Raw genomic sequence first — 18,375 nt, 5'->3', positions numbered from 1 at the left:
CTGCACTGTTTATTAGTCATTTATGTTGAAAAATGTGAATAAATCAAATTTTCAGTTGATCGCTGATGTTGCACTTCAGTATGAGTATTTAACAACACCATGTTAAAATATGTTTTAATGTTGTATTGCTGAATACATGAACTAAACCTATAATTTCCTGATGTTTTTTTTTTACTGTTGATTTGTTTATTTTGTACTCTAAAAATGGCTAAATATATTTGTGATAGTTGCACAAAATTGCAGATATGTCACATGTCAGGGCAGTAAGCAAATTACTACCAATGGATCTGTTCATGTGGCAATTTTGCAAAAACTGCCACTGACTGAATGACAAATAGGCTTTCAGCATCTCCGGGGCTTTTATCTTCTTTCACATTTATGCTCCTAGTGACTTGTTAAATGTGCCGATGGCTGTTACTTCCTCCTTGTTATGATTCATGATCCATAGCAAACCGACGCCAAAGAAGTCCTTTGAACTACCGTGTACCAGCTTGTGGAACAAGATCTTTAGGGGGAAGGCCAACATCTCCCTGCCTAATGGGTCTATCAGTAGTTGCACCACAAAATCCCTAATCAATAAAGCAATTAGCACATCCTGGCAATGGAGATAAATGAGTAATGCTTGAGATCTGTCTTGAAGTTTTGGTTTTGGCTCTACCAAAAGACAGGCTATAATTACTGCAGTGCTTCACAAACTACTTTTATCTTCTTCATTTCATGTGACTTTTAGGATTCGAAATACTTGTAGTGGTATAGTATTGGCAGTGCCACCACATTTGCACAGAGCATCTTTAAAACAAATGAAACACTTTAATAACATAAAATTAAATAGCCATAGTTTAAATGTCTCTAACAGATTGCCAGGGTTTGGATGCATATTGCAAAGCCTACTGGTGCATTGGTAACTCATGTGGTTAAGGCTCTGAGTTGTTGATCAGAAGGTCAGGGTTCAAACCCCAGCTCTGCCAAGCTGCCACTGTCCTCCGAGCAAGGCTCTCGGCACTCTATACTTCAAGAGTTCAGCATCATATCTGACCCTGTGCTCTGACCCTAACTTCCAAAGTTGGGATATGTGGAAAAAAGTGCACTAGTCTGTAATATATATATGTAACATGAAAATAAATGCTTCTTGTTCTGCATTGCTGTCTCCAGTTCAATCCTGAGCTTAGAACATTGTGAGCATTTTTGATTTATTTCTTTTAGCTTGTTCCACGTTTTGAACATCAGATATAAATAGTACCCTGAACTCACTGTGAAATTAGTGACTCAATTTTAATCATCTTCTGATACAGATACATAAAAAGCAGTTTTAAAATTTTTTGATATGTTTTACAAAGGGTAAGGAATGGCAGGAACGAATTATGAATAAACAAAAGTATGCAAAAATCAAACTAATGATAATGTTTAGATGATAATCTGAGAAGACTCTGGATGAAAGAGTAGCTGCATTCCAAATTATGTATTAGGTACTATACACTTACACTATACACTTTGTACTGTACCTTCTAGTGTATAGTTGATATTTACATTTACAGTTTTTACCATGAGCCTAAATCACTGTTTAATTTTTCTTTTAATATACACATATAACAAACAGGGAAGAAAGTGCTTGTTGAAGTGTTTCATGAATAAGTAGGTCTTCAACCGTCGTTTGAAAATAGCCAGTGACTCAGTTGTCCGGACCCCTAGGGGAAATTCATTTCACCACCTGGTTGTCAGAACAGAAAAGAGTCTTGTAGTATATTTACAGTACCTCTTACCCTGAGAGATGGTGGTCAAACCAGTCAAGCAGTGCTGGTACTGTAGCTCTAAGGGTGTGAGATGCAGTGCGAGGAGTGATGAGGGCTTTGAGGTAAGAGGGAGCTGGTCCATTTTTGGCTTTGTAGGCAAGCATTAGTGTTTTGAATCTGATGTGTGCAGCTACTGGAAGCCAGTGGAGGGAGCGCAACAGCGGGCTGGTATCAGGTTGTGTAGCTGCATTTTGGATCATTTGCAGAGGACAAATTGTGTTCGTAGGTAGACCTGCCAGCAGTGAGTTGCAGTAGTCCAGTCTAGAAATGACGAGACTGAACAAGTACCTTAGCAGCCTGTGTGGACAAAAATGGCCGATTCCTTCTAATGTTGTAGAGAAGAACCGACATGAGCGTGTCACATTAACAACATGCAAGGAAAAAGACAGTTGAGTGTTCAAGGTTGTGAGTATAGTACAGTTTAAATGTAGATTAAAGACATATCTCTTTAGCGAGGCATAAACATAATACACCCCATAACACTGTGCTCCAGTACATTGGATCAAATGCACATTATCATCTAGCACTGGTTAATATTATAAACAACAGCTACACTATGTAATTCCTCTTGACTTGCTTCTCTTATTCTACCCATCCAAAGGCATCCGGAGATTTCCCAGCTACAGCTGTTTCTCTTCATTAAGATTTCAGACCTTCAGTGAGAAGAGGCCAACCATGTGAGGATCCTGAGGCACCTACTGATCTACCTCAGGCTTGTTTATTGGGGATAAATACAAACTCATAAGTCTTATATTAATCTTGAACTTTTGTATAATTTTAATCTTTGCATAATATTAAACCTTCTTTACTTTAATTCTTATGTCCATTGTAAAAAGGGCTATACAAATTACAATGAATTGAATATGAATGGGGGGGGGGGGGCACGGTGGCTTAGTGGTTAGCACATTTGCCTCACACCTCCAGGGTTGGGGTTTGATTCCCGCTCCGCCTTGTGTGTGTGGAGTTTGCATGTTCTCCCCGTGCCTCTGGGGTTTCCTCCCCTGGTCCAAAGACATGCATGGTAGGTTGATTGGCATCTCTGGAAAATTGTCCATAGTGTGTGAGTGTGTGAGTGAATGAAAGTGTGTGTGCGCCCTGCGATGGGTTGGCACTCCATCCAGGATGTATCCTGCCTTGATGCCCGATGACGCCTGAGATAGGCACAGGCTTCCCGTGACCCAAAAAGTACGGATAAGCGGGAGAAAATGAATGAATATGAATGAGAGGTAGTATCATCTCAAATGTTTTTTTAATATCCAGAAGTACAAGTATCCTATTTGATGGCAAATGGCATCAAACACATAATGCAACACTTGTTTTAGCAGAAAATGGGAAAAAAAATAAAACTAATTATAACGTGAGCTAATTTAAGAGAAATTTCTAAGATGTCTGCCATCAGCCATCAGATTTTTTTCTCAAACAACATTTATGCCTGATAGCTGTGCCCTTACCCAGCTTCGTTAGCAAGTTTGTATCAGTTGAGTGCACGAGGTGTCCAATGTTCCACACTTCTTTTGTTTTGGTGTGGTTGGTGTTCTTTTGGGGGTTTTTTTTTTTTTGGTTTGATAAGTGCATCATCTAGGTACTTGAAGTGCACTCCTTTTTGTTTGAACTTTCAGTATTAGCACACCGCTCACACTATTTAGACTACATAATAGTGCATAAGTAATGACAAAAAAATTTGGTTTATTGCTACAAAAGGTAGATGCACTTTCACAATATATTTAGATTAAGACAGAATATTTTAGATTATTTAGACAGTAGCCAGAACTGAACCCAAATCTTAGGTGCTTGAACATCTGTCTGAACTACACTCAGTCAATATCTGTGATTTATTTTCGGATACCATTCACTGCAAGCCACATATAATGACTGTTCATCTTTTTCTGTTTTCTATTGACTTTTTTTTTTATTTGCCACCTGGACACGACAATGTGAAACTATACTATACAATTTCACACAAATTAATAATCTCATGCTGCTATTATAAAACTACCATAGACAGGCTAGGCGGAATTGCACAATTAGCCTGTTTAAAGCCAGGATCACAAAAAATCAGACCATTACTGTACATAAACTTTACATGGCAATAAGTCCTAATAATGCTTTTATGTTGTTCTGCAACTACAAATTTACATTTACAGCATTCGGCAGAAACTTTTATCAGGAACAACTTACATTTTAACTCATTTTATACAACCAATCAATTGAGAGTTTAGTTCCTTGTTCGGAGACCCAGCAGTGGTTGCTTGGGATTCAAACTCACAACCTTCCAAGTGGTTGTCCAACATCCTAACCACTACACACTACAACACTACGCTACTGTACCACATCCCATCACCTGTGTTTGGAATAAAACTTTAATTACATTACAAATAACAAGGGTGCAAATATTTCTTCCAAATCCTATAGACTAGTCTTCACATCAAGATGCCTTGATGAATAACAAAAGTCTCTCTCGTACAGTAGATTACTCTAGATTTAACTTTATTAAATCAAATTGAACATTTTGAATGAACACTCTTCTAATTATCAAACTCTCATACTCTTGCACAGTTCTGAGAGGCCATGGGGTATTTTAATGAAGTCTACATATGTGTTATAGAATTAAATTAGGCCTTATTTTTATTTATTTATTTATTTTTCTCAGAGGTACTGCAATAGTATGGGGTTTCTGGCTCAGTATATCCTACAATATGATCTCTGTTCCACACATTAATAATTAAGGTCTGTATGTCCAAACGTGTGTGTCAGACTCTATCGAGTTTGTGAAACGACTCTGCACCTGTTTGTGTCTTTCATAGACAGGATATCAAGCCCGAAAATGGAGAGCTGTCCAGTATGTAAGGTAGACTTTCAACTCCCGTAATTTTCAGATCATGTTCTTTTGCTTTTGTCGTAGATTTGAAGGTTTTTTTGATGAAGCAGATTTGAATTTGAGTAGAATTTACATACCTTGGAATTTTATTCACAAATCGTTGTTTCCTGTAAAGCAGGAGCTATGTTGCAGATTACCTGTCAATCTAGATCCTCTTCCATTCCTGCATATAGTGAGTGAAAGAATAGGTTTGTGAGTACAGGCAGAAAAAAATGAAATCCCTCTGCAGGGTTCCTGGTTAGAGGGAGGAGCTCAACAATCTAGGAGAGCCTCAGATTAATGCTGCTGCTGCTCAAAATTGAAAGAAAACAGATAGAGTAGTAAGGACACCTTACAAGGTTACCCCTGGTTGGTTCCCACTAGAACTTTATAAGGCTTATCTCAGGCATGAAGACCATGGGTGGACCTATGACCTGTTGTAGAGATTATATATTATGTCTGACTCGTGAATGTCAGTGGTACTCCCGGTAGGAGCTGGAATATGTGGTTGAAGATAAAAAAGCCTGGACTGACCTTCACAACCTGTAGCCACCATGACCCCCATGAGCAAAAGTAGAAGGAAATGAATGAAAGAAAAAAAGAGACAAATGCATCTAGCAGGTGCTTTTTTTTAAGACACATCCTGCAGGTGACCGTAATTAGCCCCACCTCTGTTTCATGTTCATTCTCCAGCTGAGACAAGTCTTCAGACAGACCCAGTGGGATGCTCTGTGTGGAGTATCACCTCAGAAAAAAACAGCATGGCTCATTTCTTATAAAAAAACAAATTTGAAAGGTATATCGTATGTACAAAAGTGTATGTGTGTGTGGGTGGGTGTGTGGGTGGATGGGTGGGTGGGTGCGTGGGTACGTAGTTAGTGTGTGTATTCTTAAAAAAAAAAAATACTGATGGTAAGATCTGTAAGATCAAAGATAAAAAAGCAGTATGATGTTATTCACCCATGTTAAGGACTGCAAATATATTTGCTCCTTATTAGTAGAGTTCAACATCAGGCAGACTGTCTACAGCTTGTAGAAATGTGGTCAAACAAAATTTCGGTGAATGAAATAATAGCATTCCCATGCTTCTCACATCCTACTTCACTCACACCTACTTTGTTGAAGGCATGAATTTGCTAAATGCAATTAAGACCTGATTAAAGTTAATGTGCAAATGTTTTCCAATATCATTTGTGCTTGTGACTTAGTGTACTATTTATAGCAAAGGAAAAGGTTCAAATGGGAAACTCATTGTGAGTCATGCTTTTGCTATTCTCATAAGGAATTAATGCGAGAAAGCTAGTTCACTAATATCTTAATTAGCAAACTCCTCCAAGCTCATTGAAGAAGTGTCACCCATTTTTTGGGAAAACGAAACCTTTTATGAATTTATAATGTTAGCTTACATCTTTTCACAAAACAGTGCCTGTCAAAGCGTGTCAAAGCATAACATTTTTGTGTGTGAAAGAGACTCAATTAGCACAGATTTTAAACAGACTGACTGCATTTACCACTGTGTTTGTTAACTGGTTCCATTTGACCATGGGCGGAGTGATAACAGGAAAAGAGGAAGCTGAGACGATGCATATCTGTGAGATATTTTGGTATTAAAATCTGAGACAAATCTTCTAATTCATCCAGTCAGTCAATCTTCATCTGGACTGATTCTTAGTATTAAATAAACTGATATCCCAGTTAGGAACCTATCTGTGGAGGCTCAGGGCGAGCGGCAGTGGAAACCCTGGACCTCGATCCACCCACAACGAGTGTTTAGATGAGTGGAGAAAAACAGAGTACCCAGGGGAACCACCAAAGCACAGGGAGAACATGCAAACTAAACACATGCATAGTGGAGATGGGAATCAAAATCCAACCCCTGAGGTGTGAGACAAACATGCCAGCCACTATCCCTACGTATCTTAAATAGAAAAAAGTCTCAACAATAAATTGTTTGGCTTATTACGGTAGCCAATGAAAATGTGTTGCATTATTTTCCATAATAATGAGTCATCCAGCTGTAATGGATTATAGTAAAAAGGCTCACTAATTAAGTAAGACATGGGTATGTGCTTGAAGGTCAGTCCTTTGTGCTTCTATAAAAGCAGCATTAACACAGACTGATGCAAAGGTGTAGAAAGAGTCTGACCAGATATGACATCAGCCATCAAAGTAAAACAATGCACATTTTATCCTCATTAATACGCTGAACGATGCATCTACATAGTGTTTAACTCTGTTCCTGTAAGACAGTACTGATCACAGCTGCATTATGTCTAAGGGCCTTTTTACACCTGGTCACTTCATGTGTGTTCTCTGATCCGATAGCTAACTGATTTGTTAAAACTGTTCCATTTACATTAGGCCACATAAATGCGTCTTGGCGAATCGGATATCAATCTGATCTTTCTACTCCTGCCCAATATGCAAATATATTTCACCTAATTTCTGGGGTAATTGAAATGGAACACGCATTGGTGTATGCGGTTGCTACAAAAAACAGCATTTACTGTTTGCTGCATTTTCGCTGGCAGCAGCAGTGCATTTTAAGCCCTAACGAGACACCTGGGTAAAAGATCGGAGCCAGCAGTGGTGGGAAAACATCTGGCGCGATGCAAGACTCGTGAGTCACTTGCGAGTGACGTACTTCCGTTTGGGAGGAGTATAGCGCTGACGTATGTGGCTTGAACAACCACATGCATTTACACCTGTCCAGTTTCATCTGAAATGCATCCCAGACCACCTCCTGAAGTGGTTTGAGCGATCGGATTTATATCCGTCTCGAAACCGTTTCGGAGGGCATTTACACCTGGTCTTTTTACAATCATTTAGCTATCTGATCACAGAAAACGCATGAAGTGACCAGGTGTAAAAACCCTCTAAGAAGTAAAGACTGGCAGATTATGTATAAAAAATAAATAAATACAGATTTTGTATGTGAGAAAGAAAATATTACGTGTTTATTCTTTTTATTGCACAGCAATTGCATTTTTTAATGAAACAAACAATGATTGATTGTACTTTCCATTTCTTTTTATATAAATGTTATAGAATTTTTGTGAAACAAGTCCTGTTTAGCACATGACAGGATCCCGCACTCTCATTGCTGCAGCCCTGGTTTGTTTCCCGGGAAGGAGAGATAACCCAGCCACTGGAGGGTTAATTCTCAGTGCCGGTCCCAAGCCCGGATAAAATGGCGGGTTGTATCTGGAAGGGCATCAGCCCTAAATCCTGTACAAAATCTAATAGGTGGATCTGCTGTGGTGACCCCAAAGTGTCCACCATACAAGTGCAGAATATTTAGTGAATAATTGTATAAATATCCAGTACCATAGGGAATTATAGCTCAGTTGTTCAGGTGTTGGATCACTAATTAGAAGGTTGTGAATTTGTACAAGACCCTTAACCCTTAATTGCTCAGCTGTATAAAAGAGATAAATGTACGTTGTTCTGGATAAGGGCATCTGCAAATGCCCTAAATGTAAATGCATTGTAAATGTAAATCCCAGGATCAGTAAACTAACTCTGTTAGGCCCTTGAGCAAGGCCCCTAACCCTAACCTTACCAGGGGCAAGCCAGGACAGAAATAATAAATCCTTTCTTAAGCATACAAAGCCTGAATGTATTACCACATGCAGCAAAACATTTAGTATGGGAAGAAGTTCCGACTATAAGACTACAAAAACCATTTCCACCTAAACAAAACACAATTCCAACACCAAGTGGCTAAATGAACAGATACATGTTACAACAACATGATAAAACAACAAGATTCTGCAGATTCCATCGGTATAGATGAGCACTCTGTGACCAAAGCTCACAGAACTACAGTATGAGGGATGTGGTAGCCTAGTGTTTAATGTGTCGGGCTATCAATCTGAAGTTTGTGAGTTTGATTCCTACATCCACCAAGCTGCCACTGCTGGGCCCCTGAGCAAGGCCCTTAACCCTCGGTTGTATGAAAATGAGATAAAAATGTAAGTCGCTCTAGATAAGGGCGTCTGCTAAATGAAAAACATTTTTATTACCCACCCTTTATTTTATTTATTTAATTTTTTTGCTGCGTTTCATCTTCTCTTACTCTGACAATCTGACATCCTAAATACAGAATTAGTCCTTTTAGTACTTTTTTGAGACTCATTTTAATTTGAGAATGTCGTTTTCAACCAAGGGGCTCAAAAATAGGCTTAGGGTTGAACAGATTAATTAGTCAAGTGTGTAAATGAGATAAGCTGAGTTGCTCTGAATAAGGGTGTTTGCTACATGCAATATAATAAATATATTATATTTTCACTTTTTTGCCTGCTATTAGATGGTTAGCTCTTGGTATTAGATGCTTTTATATATTTTGTATTTTTTCACCTCATGTGGAAACTGTTTCCAACCTAATAGCAGCTTGTACAAAATCAGTGCCAATTAATTTGTTGCACAAAAAAGTACAATACAATCCTAGTGACCCTCACCTAAGGTTTGTATCCTTATATCAAGTTAATACCAGAAATTATATGTAACTTATAACAGCATACTTACCTTTAAGCTACTCAACTATACAATAGCATGCTACCTAATGTTTTCATTTTCTGCTTGACAGCAAAAACTCATTTTCAAGAGCTCTGATTCATTAACTTTGCTTTCAAGGTAATATTCTGAAGCATGAATGTTTTAAAATTCATTTCACACTTGTCTCATTATATTATCAGTTTCAGAAACTTTCAAATAGCAGGTTCTAACAAAACTGACATGAAACAGTTTCAGGCATGTGGCCAATTATTTCTTTCCAAGTAACTTGGAAAGCCTATGTGTTGCTGTAGCTTTTTTTTTTTTTTTCCTTAAGCATTTTAAACGTGTTAAAAAGAAGCAGCTTTGAAAATGCAGAGAAGCTTCTACACACAGTGAACTACTTTAGATGTCTAATTTCAGATCAGAAAAACAAAAGAATGGAAGTCACCTGTTTATTAAAATCGGCTGTTCTGTTTTCAGCCCATTACAAAATCAAAGTTCATGACAGCATACAGCATCCTTCAGAGGAAACAGCGCAGCCCAGCTAAAAAAAAAACCCAGATGCTTTTCACAGCGAAAAGTCTGCTGAGATGAAACCGTCTCAACACATTTCATCTTGTAACACACTCTCACACTCACATGTGGCAGAATTGTATTTATGAGGTTTTAGTTTTCCGCTGATAAATGACAGCTTCTGACAGTCACCTGCAGTGGAGTATCAAAGCTGTCATAGAAAAACATTTCACATCCAAAACACCAAAGTTTCAAGAGTGGAGAATGAAAGGCGGTTATATTTGCCTAATTATCATAAACACCCAAGGCATTTGTGTATGAGTATGAATATGTATCATAAATTACAGAAATAAAAAATAGGAGAGGAAAATAGGTATATTTATGATTACACAACAGTACAAACAGTACAACAGTGAAAACATAAGTGTTTTTAGGTATGCATTTTCATTTCAAACAGAAATCTAATTGCATGCTGTTTTACAGGAAAATACTTCTAAGCTGAAAAAGACTGTAAGGCTTTTTGATTCACTGAATAGAGTCACTGTTTTACATACAGTAGTCCAAAGAGTTTGTATTGACTCGACCTTCAAGTTCAAGATTTTTTGGGGCATAGGAAAAAAAAACAAGTTTTTAGGCTAATGTTATCAGATTAGGGTTGGGGGTTCGATTCCCGCCTCCGCCTTGTGTGTTTGCATGTTCTCCCCATGCCTCGGGGGTTTCCTCCGGGTACTCCGGTTTCCTCCCCCGGTCCAAAGACATGCATGGTAGGTTGATTGGCATCTCTGGAAAATTGTCCATAGTATGTGAGTGAATGAGAGTGTGGGTGTGTGCCCTGTGATGGGTTGGCATTCTGTCCAGGGTGAATCCTGCCTTGATGCCCGATGACGCCTGAGATCGGCACAGGCTCCCCGTGACCCAAGGTAGTTCGGATAAGCGGTAGAAAATGAATGAATGTTAGTAATGAATGAATGAATGAATGAATGAATGTTAAAACCACTGACAGGTGAAATGAATAGCATTGATCTCATTGCAGTGACACCTGTCAAGGGGTGGGATGAACCCAGTCCTTGTAGTTGATGTGTTGAAATTGAGAAAAATTATCAAGAATATGGACCTTATCAACAGTGATATGCACCAAATTGTGATGGGCAGATGGCTGCATCAGAGCATCTACAAAAAGCTCATGGTGTTTGCCCAGGCTTTGGAGTTTCTTCCAGGTACACCAGTTTCCTCCCCAGTCCAAAGATGTATGTTAGGATTTATTGTCTATAGTGTATGATTAGGTGTATCAGTGAATGTGTGATTGCATTATGATGGGTTGGCACCTTGTTCAGTGTGTCCCACACCATGCCATTGAAGACCCTTGGGATAAGTACCAGGCTCCCTCCATCATTGGAAGAATAACAATGGATGGAGGGATACATTTATATATTTTATGCAAAAATCTCTGGTCTATTTAGCATTTGTCCATGGGATGCATTTGGTCCTGGGGCTAGATTTTGGGACATCCATGCCTTACATGGTTCTTTCGTTTGCAGTAGAAAACTGTTATAGGAAAAGCACAAATGCTTCATTTACCAAAATTCAAGTTAGAAAGATGCAGAGTCACAATTTTTCAGTCAGGAAAAACAAATGCATTCAGAAACAGTGCACCTACAAGAATACAACGATTAATGCCAACGTAGATCAAATATTCCATATCTCTGCTGAACACCAACTCACCTAACGTCTAATGAACCACATCTTCTAAAATCATCATTCCCATTTGCTTTTCTAATGAAAATTGAAAAAAAAATTAAACACACAGATCCATCATCTAGGGGTGATTAATGTTAATCACTAAACAAACCCTTGGAGTCTGTCCTACATCTAAAATACAATGATTTAAAAAGAAATCGTTGTTCAATGTTGGATGACTCCCTAGAGCTTATCAATTAGTCGTTAGATAAATGACAGCCTCAAGGGTTGTAGAAATATGGACGCAAAGAACGGTGAATGTGCAGGATCGTTTATTTATCTTTCTACATTGAAACTCCTTACAGCAGTTTCACATTTGTGTAATCTCCATAAGAAGCCCATAGGATGATGTACGTCTGTAATAGAGTAAACCCTGGGAATTATTTGTGTGTCTCAACTGGGAAACTAAAGTTTATTTAAAGTGCACGCTTCAATAAGTAACATCGCAATTATTATCTCATCTACTGAATACAGTATGTATGTTCTTGTTCCGTTCTTTACTGGTTTTCTTTCTTTATATGCTTTCTCTTCCTCCTTGGAGAGAGGAGCTACTGTAATGAGCAAGGAAGTGAAGCATAGAAAGAGCAAGGAAAGTAAGGATAGCAAGAAAAAATACATTAAAGGGAACGAGACACAACTAAAACTTGCTGGATCTCTGGTGGTCACTATGGTGGTTTAAAGAAGCTGGCCATGGTTCAGCGGAGGGAAGCCAGTGTACGGAGTCCTGTGAAATCTCCAGTATACACACATACTGTAGACAAAATTGCTGGTGACCTTTCATTAAAGAATGTAAAACCCAGAATGGTCACGGAAATAACTGAAAATTTACATTAAAAAAAAAAAAGAATAATGAAAATCAGACATTGCTTTTGAATTGTTCCCCTAGCAAAGATTTTTTTATCCTTTAAAGCGTGAAAAGTCATGGCGTGTGCCACACTGAACCCCGACCACAGAAAGCTAAAGAGAAAGTTGTCTCAGGAGATTAGAAGGAAAATATATGACTATATACTATAAGATTTTTATAGTATCTTTGTGTGTTTTTATGTAGCAACTTGAGGATAATTATCTGACCAGGCTCTGAAAAGGTTTTGAGCAATTTAGAGTTGCCTTTGGGGTTTTCTAGAATGGATCCATCCACTTCTTTAAACTTTTATTTTGTTTATTTTATTTTTTTAACAGCAGGCAGAAGGAAGAAGAATTATGAACATCTGCAGTGATGCAATGAGACATCCCACTGCCTGAGTTGTTATTGCGAGTAAAATGATACTATAGACATATAATAACTCTGAGAACAGGAATAGCATTAAGACCAGGGGTGCAAGTGCACACCGACTGCTGAGAATCCAAAGCTGACTACTCATTAGGTGGTGTGTGAATAATAGTAACATCTGAATATTAGACCTGTCTTATTCCCCCGTTTACTTATCCCATCACCGGAAGTACATGGAGCACGAAAGATTTGCACTCCACAGTAGGACGGATTTTTCCCGGATAAAGTACCACATCAATTAGGAGAAAAAATGTTTTGATAAAGCAACAGAGATCATCTACTAATGACGGCATGATTCTTGGCATGTTGTCTGGAATGATATCCGCTAAGCTTTTAGTTCAAAACAATACAAGATGCTATTATTTAACAAAAGATGTGACCAGGCAGCATTTACACCACCGTTTGTGTTAGTATGTGTGGTGGATTTGGTTCGACACACTGTGTTTGATTAAGTTGACTTGTTTGTCGGACTGCTGTTCTATTGATTGCTTATGCCTGGCAGTTGCGAAAGTCAGTAAAGAGAAGCACGCGGCTCAAAAGCACGTCTCGTGTCGTTTATTGAAATACACATACAGAATACAACAGTATGGCTGTTATTATCAAACATTTCCATTATAATTAAAAAAATTGTGAATGCATTCATTTTCATTCATTCATTTTCTGCCACTTATCCGAACTTCTCGGGTCACGGGGAGCGTGTGCCTATCTCAGGCGTCATCGGGCATCAAGGCAGGATACACCCTAGACGGAGTGCCAACCCATCACAGGGCACACACACTCCAGAGATGCCAATCAACCTACCATGCATGTCTTTGGACCGGGAGAGGAAACCGAAGTACCTGGAGGAAACCCCCGAGGCATGGGGAGAACATGTAAACTCCACACACACAAGGCGGAGGCGGGAATCGAACCCTCAACCCTGGAGGTGTGAGGCAAGCATGCTAACCACTAAGCCACCGTGCCCCCATATTGTGAACACATTTTCCAATAAAATGAGCTTCAAGATTTTATTTGTCACATACACAGTTATATACAGTACATAACTTCCATTGAAATAAAACAAACAAACGGGCACACTTCTGCGTAGACTGCATTTAAATAATTGAAGTAAAATGAATAAATAAATAAGAAATTATAAGAAATATTTATAAACAACTTTAGCAATGCCTAACCTCTTAAAAAAGTCCATTAATGGTTCTTTAAGGGTTCATTAGATCATTAATGGTTCACAACTTACAAAAAGGGTTTTACTCTCACTTGCTGACAGTAAAACACTATTCACACTCTTAATATCAGCTGTAAGGTTTTTCCCCGAGGAACAATTGAGGGAAGGTTTTTTCGAACTGTTTTGATAGTAAACTCTTCTTACTCTTCATGCAGTACATTAACTTTCTAAAAATAGACATGAGCAATATATCAGTAAGCTTTTAGAAGCATAATTGTCACACTGTACTCTTATCATACATATACACATGTACATATGGTTGGAGGATGAAAGGTGTTGAAAGGTGATGAAAACATCAAATGCAATGCTGTGTTTACGGCATTGATATTTATATCTTTTATGAAGGAGAGAGTTAAAAGAGCTTTGTTCAAGGGCCCAAACATGGGCAGCATAAGTCCAAGTCCAACACCTTAAGCACTGGCTACCTGTGCTCACATTGATCACAAGACACACTTATCAAAGTGGGGCCGTGAGGTACAGTCATGGTGTTACGATTTTCTAATTTTGTTACAACAGTGAAATAGATACTGCATCATACAACGTTAGAATATCTTAGCCTGTAAAATATTTCTATTATTAGAAAACTGATCTAATATTCTTCCATCCATCCATCCATTTTCTACCGCTTATCCGGGGCCGGGTCGCGGGGGCAGCAGTCTAAGCAGGGACACCCAGACTTCCCTCTCCCCAGCCACCTCAGCTGACCCCTCTCAATGTGGAGGAGCAGCGGCTCTACTCTGAGCTCCTCCCAAGTGACTGAACTCCTCACCCTATCTCTAAGGGAGCGCCCAGCCACCCTGCGGAAGAAACTCATTTCGGCCGCCTGTATCCGGGATCTTGTCCTTTCGGTCATGACCCAAAGCTCATGACCATAGGTGAGGGTAGGAACGTAGATCGACTGGTAAATAGAGAGCTGAGCCTTGCGGCTCAGCTCTTTCTTCACCACAACAGATCGGTATATCGAACGCATCACTGCAGAAGATATACCGATCCGCCTGTCGATCTCCCGCTCCATCCTTCCCTCACTCGTGAACAGGACCCCAAGATACTTAAACTCCTCTACTTGAGGCAGGAGCTCTCCACCAACCTGTAGGGGGCAAGCCACCCTTTTCCGGCTGAGAACCATGGCCTCGGACTTGGAGGTGCTGATTCTCATCCCCGCCACTTCACACTCGGCTGCAAACCGTCCCAGTGCATGCTGAAGGTCCTGATTTGAAGAAGCCAACAGGACAGCATCATCTGCAAAAAGCAGAGATGAAATCCTGTGGTCCCCCAACCGGACTCCCTCCGGCCCAATCCAGGCGCAATCTAATATTCTTATAATGGGTAAATCATAATCAAATATATTTTTATGTTATATGTTTTCAAAGTGCCTTATTCTACTAGCACAACATATTAGTAGTAGAAATTAATAATTACAATTAGAACAAACTTCTGTTAGTAGAAGTGTTATAAGTGTCATGAGCAACGAACCACCGCGGGAGCGTCGCCCTTGAGACGTGTCTCCGGAGTACTAGCGCACTTCCGCACTACACTCCCCATCAGCCACCTCGCCTCCTGATTACACCACCACCTGTCTCTCATTTCCCATTCACATAAATACCATGCTTCTACTCCATACCGGTGCGAGGTCTCGACTTGTGTTACTAAAGTCATTCTGAGCGTTTTCTGTTTTCCCGGTTATTACTTCTGCTCTCTCTTCCTGACTTTCTGATTATTTGCCGCCTGCCCCGACTTTTTGCCTGTCCCCGATTCGGATTCTGCTCTCTCTCTCTGGTATTGTGTTTTGCCGGTTCTGACCCCCACCTGTTTGACTCCGATCTGTGCTTATACTTAAATAAACTCTGCTGCAAATGGATCCCCAGCAGTATGCCTCCTCGTCATGACAATAAGAGATTAGAGAATTTTTTTTAATGGGAATAAATAAATAAATAAATAAATAAATAAATAAATAAGACTACAGTATATGCAAAATATTTCAATATTTAAATTTCTTTGCTTGCTAAGATGACATATTTGAAGTAAAAACCAAAATGGATTATTAAATTAATATTACACCGAATTAATTATTTTAATAACGAAGTATAAAGTGTCAAGTCGTATTTAATAACGTCAGGTCAACTCCGTCTTAGATCTTTGTTTCCCAGGACACACTGTGGCCTAAAAACATGACTATAGCCTATAGCCATTAACTACAAACTCCAACTCCACACACCAGCAGCACATGCACATTGACTGGTGTTCTAATCATACACACCTGCTGCTAATTACACACACTCACACACATACAAACACACATAGACAAACACTGCTTAAGGCATTCATTCACACAGTTAGTACAAAGTAAACACTCAGCTCAGCAGCATCTACTCTGACATTGCCAGGACTTTATTTTTTATTGATGTACTCAAGGCCAGAAATTCACTTAGAAAACAAGTAATTATGTCTTTATTTATTTATTTATTTATTTGTTTGTTTGTTTGTTTTTTTAATTTATTGTGTTTGCAATACATGCATAATGATCTTCTGCTCATCTTTGAACAATTAATTGAATACTATGCTGTTTGCCCAAGAAAGAAAATTGTCAATGATTAATTAAATAAATGATTCCTGCAGCTCTACAGGACAGGAGATGTTAGCTGACTGATTGCAGTTCAGGACAAACCATTTGAGGACAGGCTTCTGGTTTGAATTCAATTGAATTTCAATTGAATTTATTTATAAAGCACTTTTAACAATTCACATTGTCTCAAAGCAGCTTTACAGAAGTATAGAAACAGAATTCAAATTCAAATTAACAATTTTAAATTGTTAAATTTTTCTCTATCTATCTCCAATCAGCAAGCCAGAGGTGACGGTAGCAAGGAAAAACCTCCTGAGATGATATGAGGAAGAAACCTTGTGAGGAACCAGACTCAGAAGAGAACCTCATCCTCATTTGAGTGACACTGGACAGTAAATAATGTAAATGTGGATTGCTCCTCGAATTAAAAAAAAATATAACCCTAGTTGTGGAACTGACTATAATCAATTGAATGTTGACTGGAAGTGTTTTTGTATGTTTAGATGCAGAAAACAGCAAAGACTGGCACTAGAAAGTCATTAAATTTTTTTAGTCCGCAGTCAAGATTACCTACATATACAGTATAATAATGTTACAGGCTCTCAGTAAACCAGTTCCAGTGTAAATACAGATATGTAATACATGACATTCTAACAACTAAACGTCGTTACAATCAGAAACCATTATGTTCTTTGCGTGTGTGTGTGTGTGTGTGTGTGTGTCACTGACATCAATATGGAGGCCACACTGCTGCAACATCTGGCCATGAAGATCCATTTACTAAATCACTGTCCTTAACAATCCTATCACCTACCCAACAGAAACAGCAGCCCATTGGGAATCTTCTCAGATCTTCCATTTACTCACTCTGAAATTGTTACCTTGTCATCAGCTAAAGGTTTTGAGGCATCTAAGATAAGAGTTCACCTTCACAGTTGAGCTGTCATCTTTCCAAAACTTGTCACCAACCATTAACCAAAATTGTCCTGTGAGTTCACTCAGCCACCAATTTACCTGCCAAGAAGAAAAAAAATCTGCTAACATTTTTCATGTCTTTGTCTTATATATTTGTCTCATGTCTTGGTTTATATACTGGTATACACGGGGTTGGGCAAATGAAAAAATCTTTAGCTAGCCCATGCTGTTTTGATTGCCTGGAAACTAAAGGCTATAAATGATAGCAATGTTCACTAATAAATGTCATTAATATAGACTTAAATAAATAAACGCATGAATTTTGATACCTGATATGTTAAAAACCACAAGGTAAGTGTGCGTTGTGCACAATGACACCTTTGAGAGCATTCTGACAGGAACAGCACCAAGCTGGACAGGCAAGTGCTCCAGAAGGTTGTGTGATCAGCTGAGCGTAGCATCCACACTGAGCTCCCTGACCTGTAGTCTAGCTACAGCAAGCGCTGCTGCACCAAGGACAGGAAGGTAGCAAAGGATCTCAGCCGTCAGTACCAATGAGCTTTTCTCTTTGTTAGGGAAGTGTTTCTGCTCCTTGAAGGCAAAAACAGAAAGAATGATGAAGGGCTTCTCCCCTCAGGCCATTCACGCCCTCAACCAGGACAACAGATAAACCGTGAATTTTCCTGGACTTGTGTGTACCTCAGCTGATTTAGTGCATTTTTTTATACACTAAACTGCATACAAATTTCACAAGTGCATTATTCATAACATATTCTATTCAATGCATATTATCAGTCATTTATTTTATGCATTTAAAAATAAATCTCTGACCATAATTTATATTATTCTAAGAACAGCTTATTCCATTTTATCAAATTTTCTCTTATTTTATTTTTCAATATTTAAATGCACTTTTCTGACTTTATTATATTTGATTCTACTTTTATAGCATGAACACTCGTAAAAAAGCATTTGACTGCACATTGTACTGTGCATAACTGTGTAATA

This window comes from Tachysurus fulvidraco, chromosome 12, assembly GCF_022655615.1.
Source record: "Tachysurus fulvidraco isolate hzauxx_2018 chromosome 12, HZAU_PFXX_2.0, whole genome shotgun sequence".
Taxonomy (NCBI): Eukaryota; Metazoa; Chordata; class Actinopteri; order Siluriformes; family Bagridae; genus Tachysurus; species Tachysurus fulvidraco.
This window is presented reverse-complemented; position numbering follows the sequence as displayed.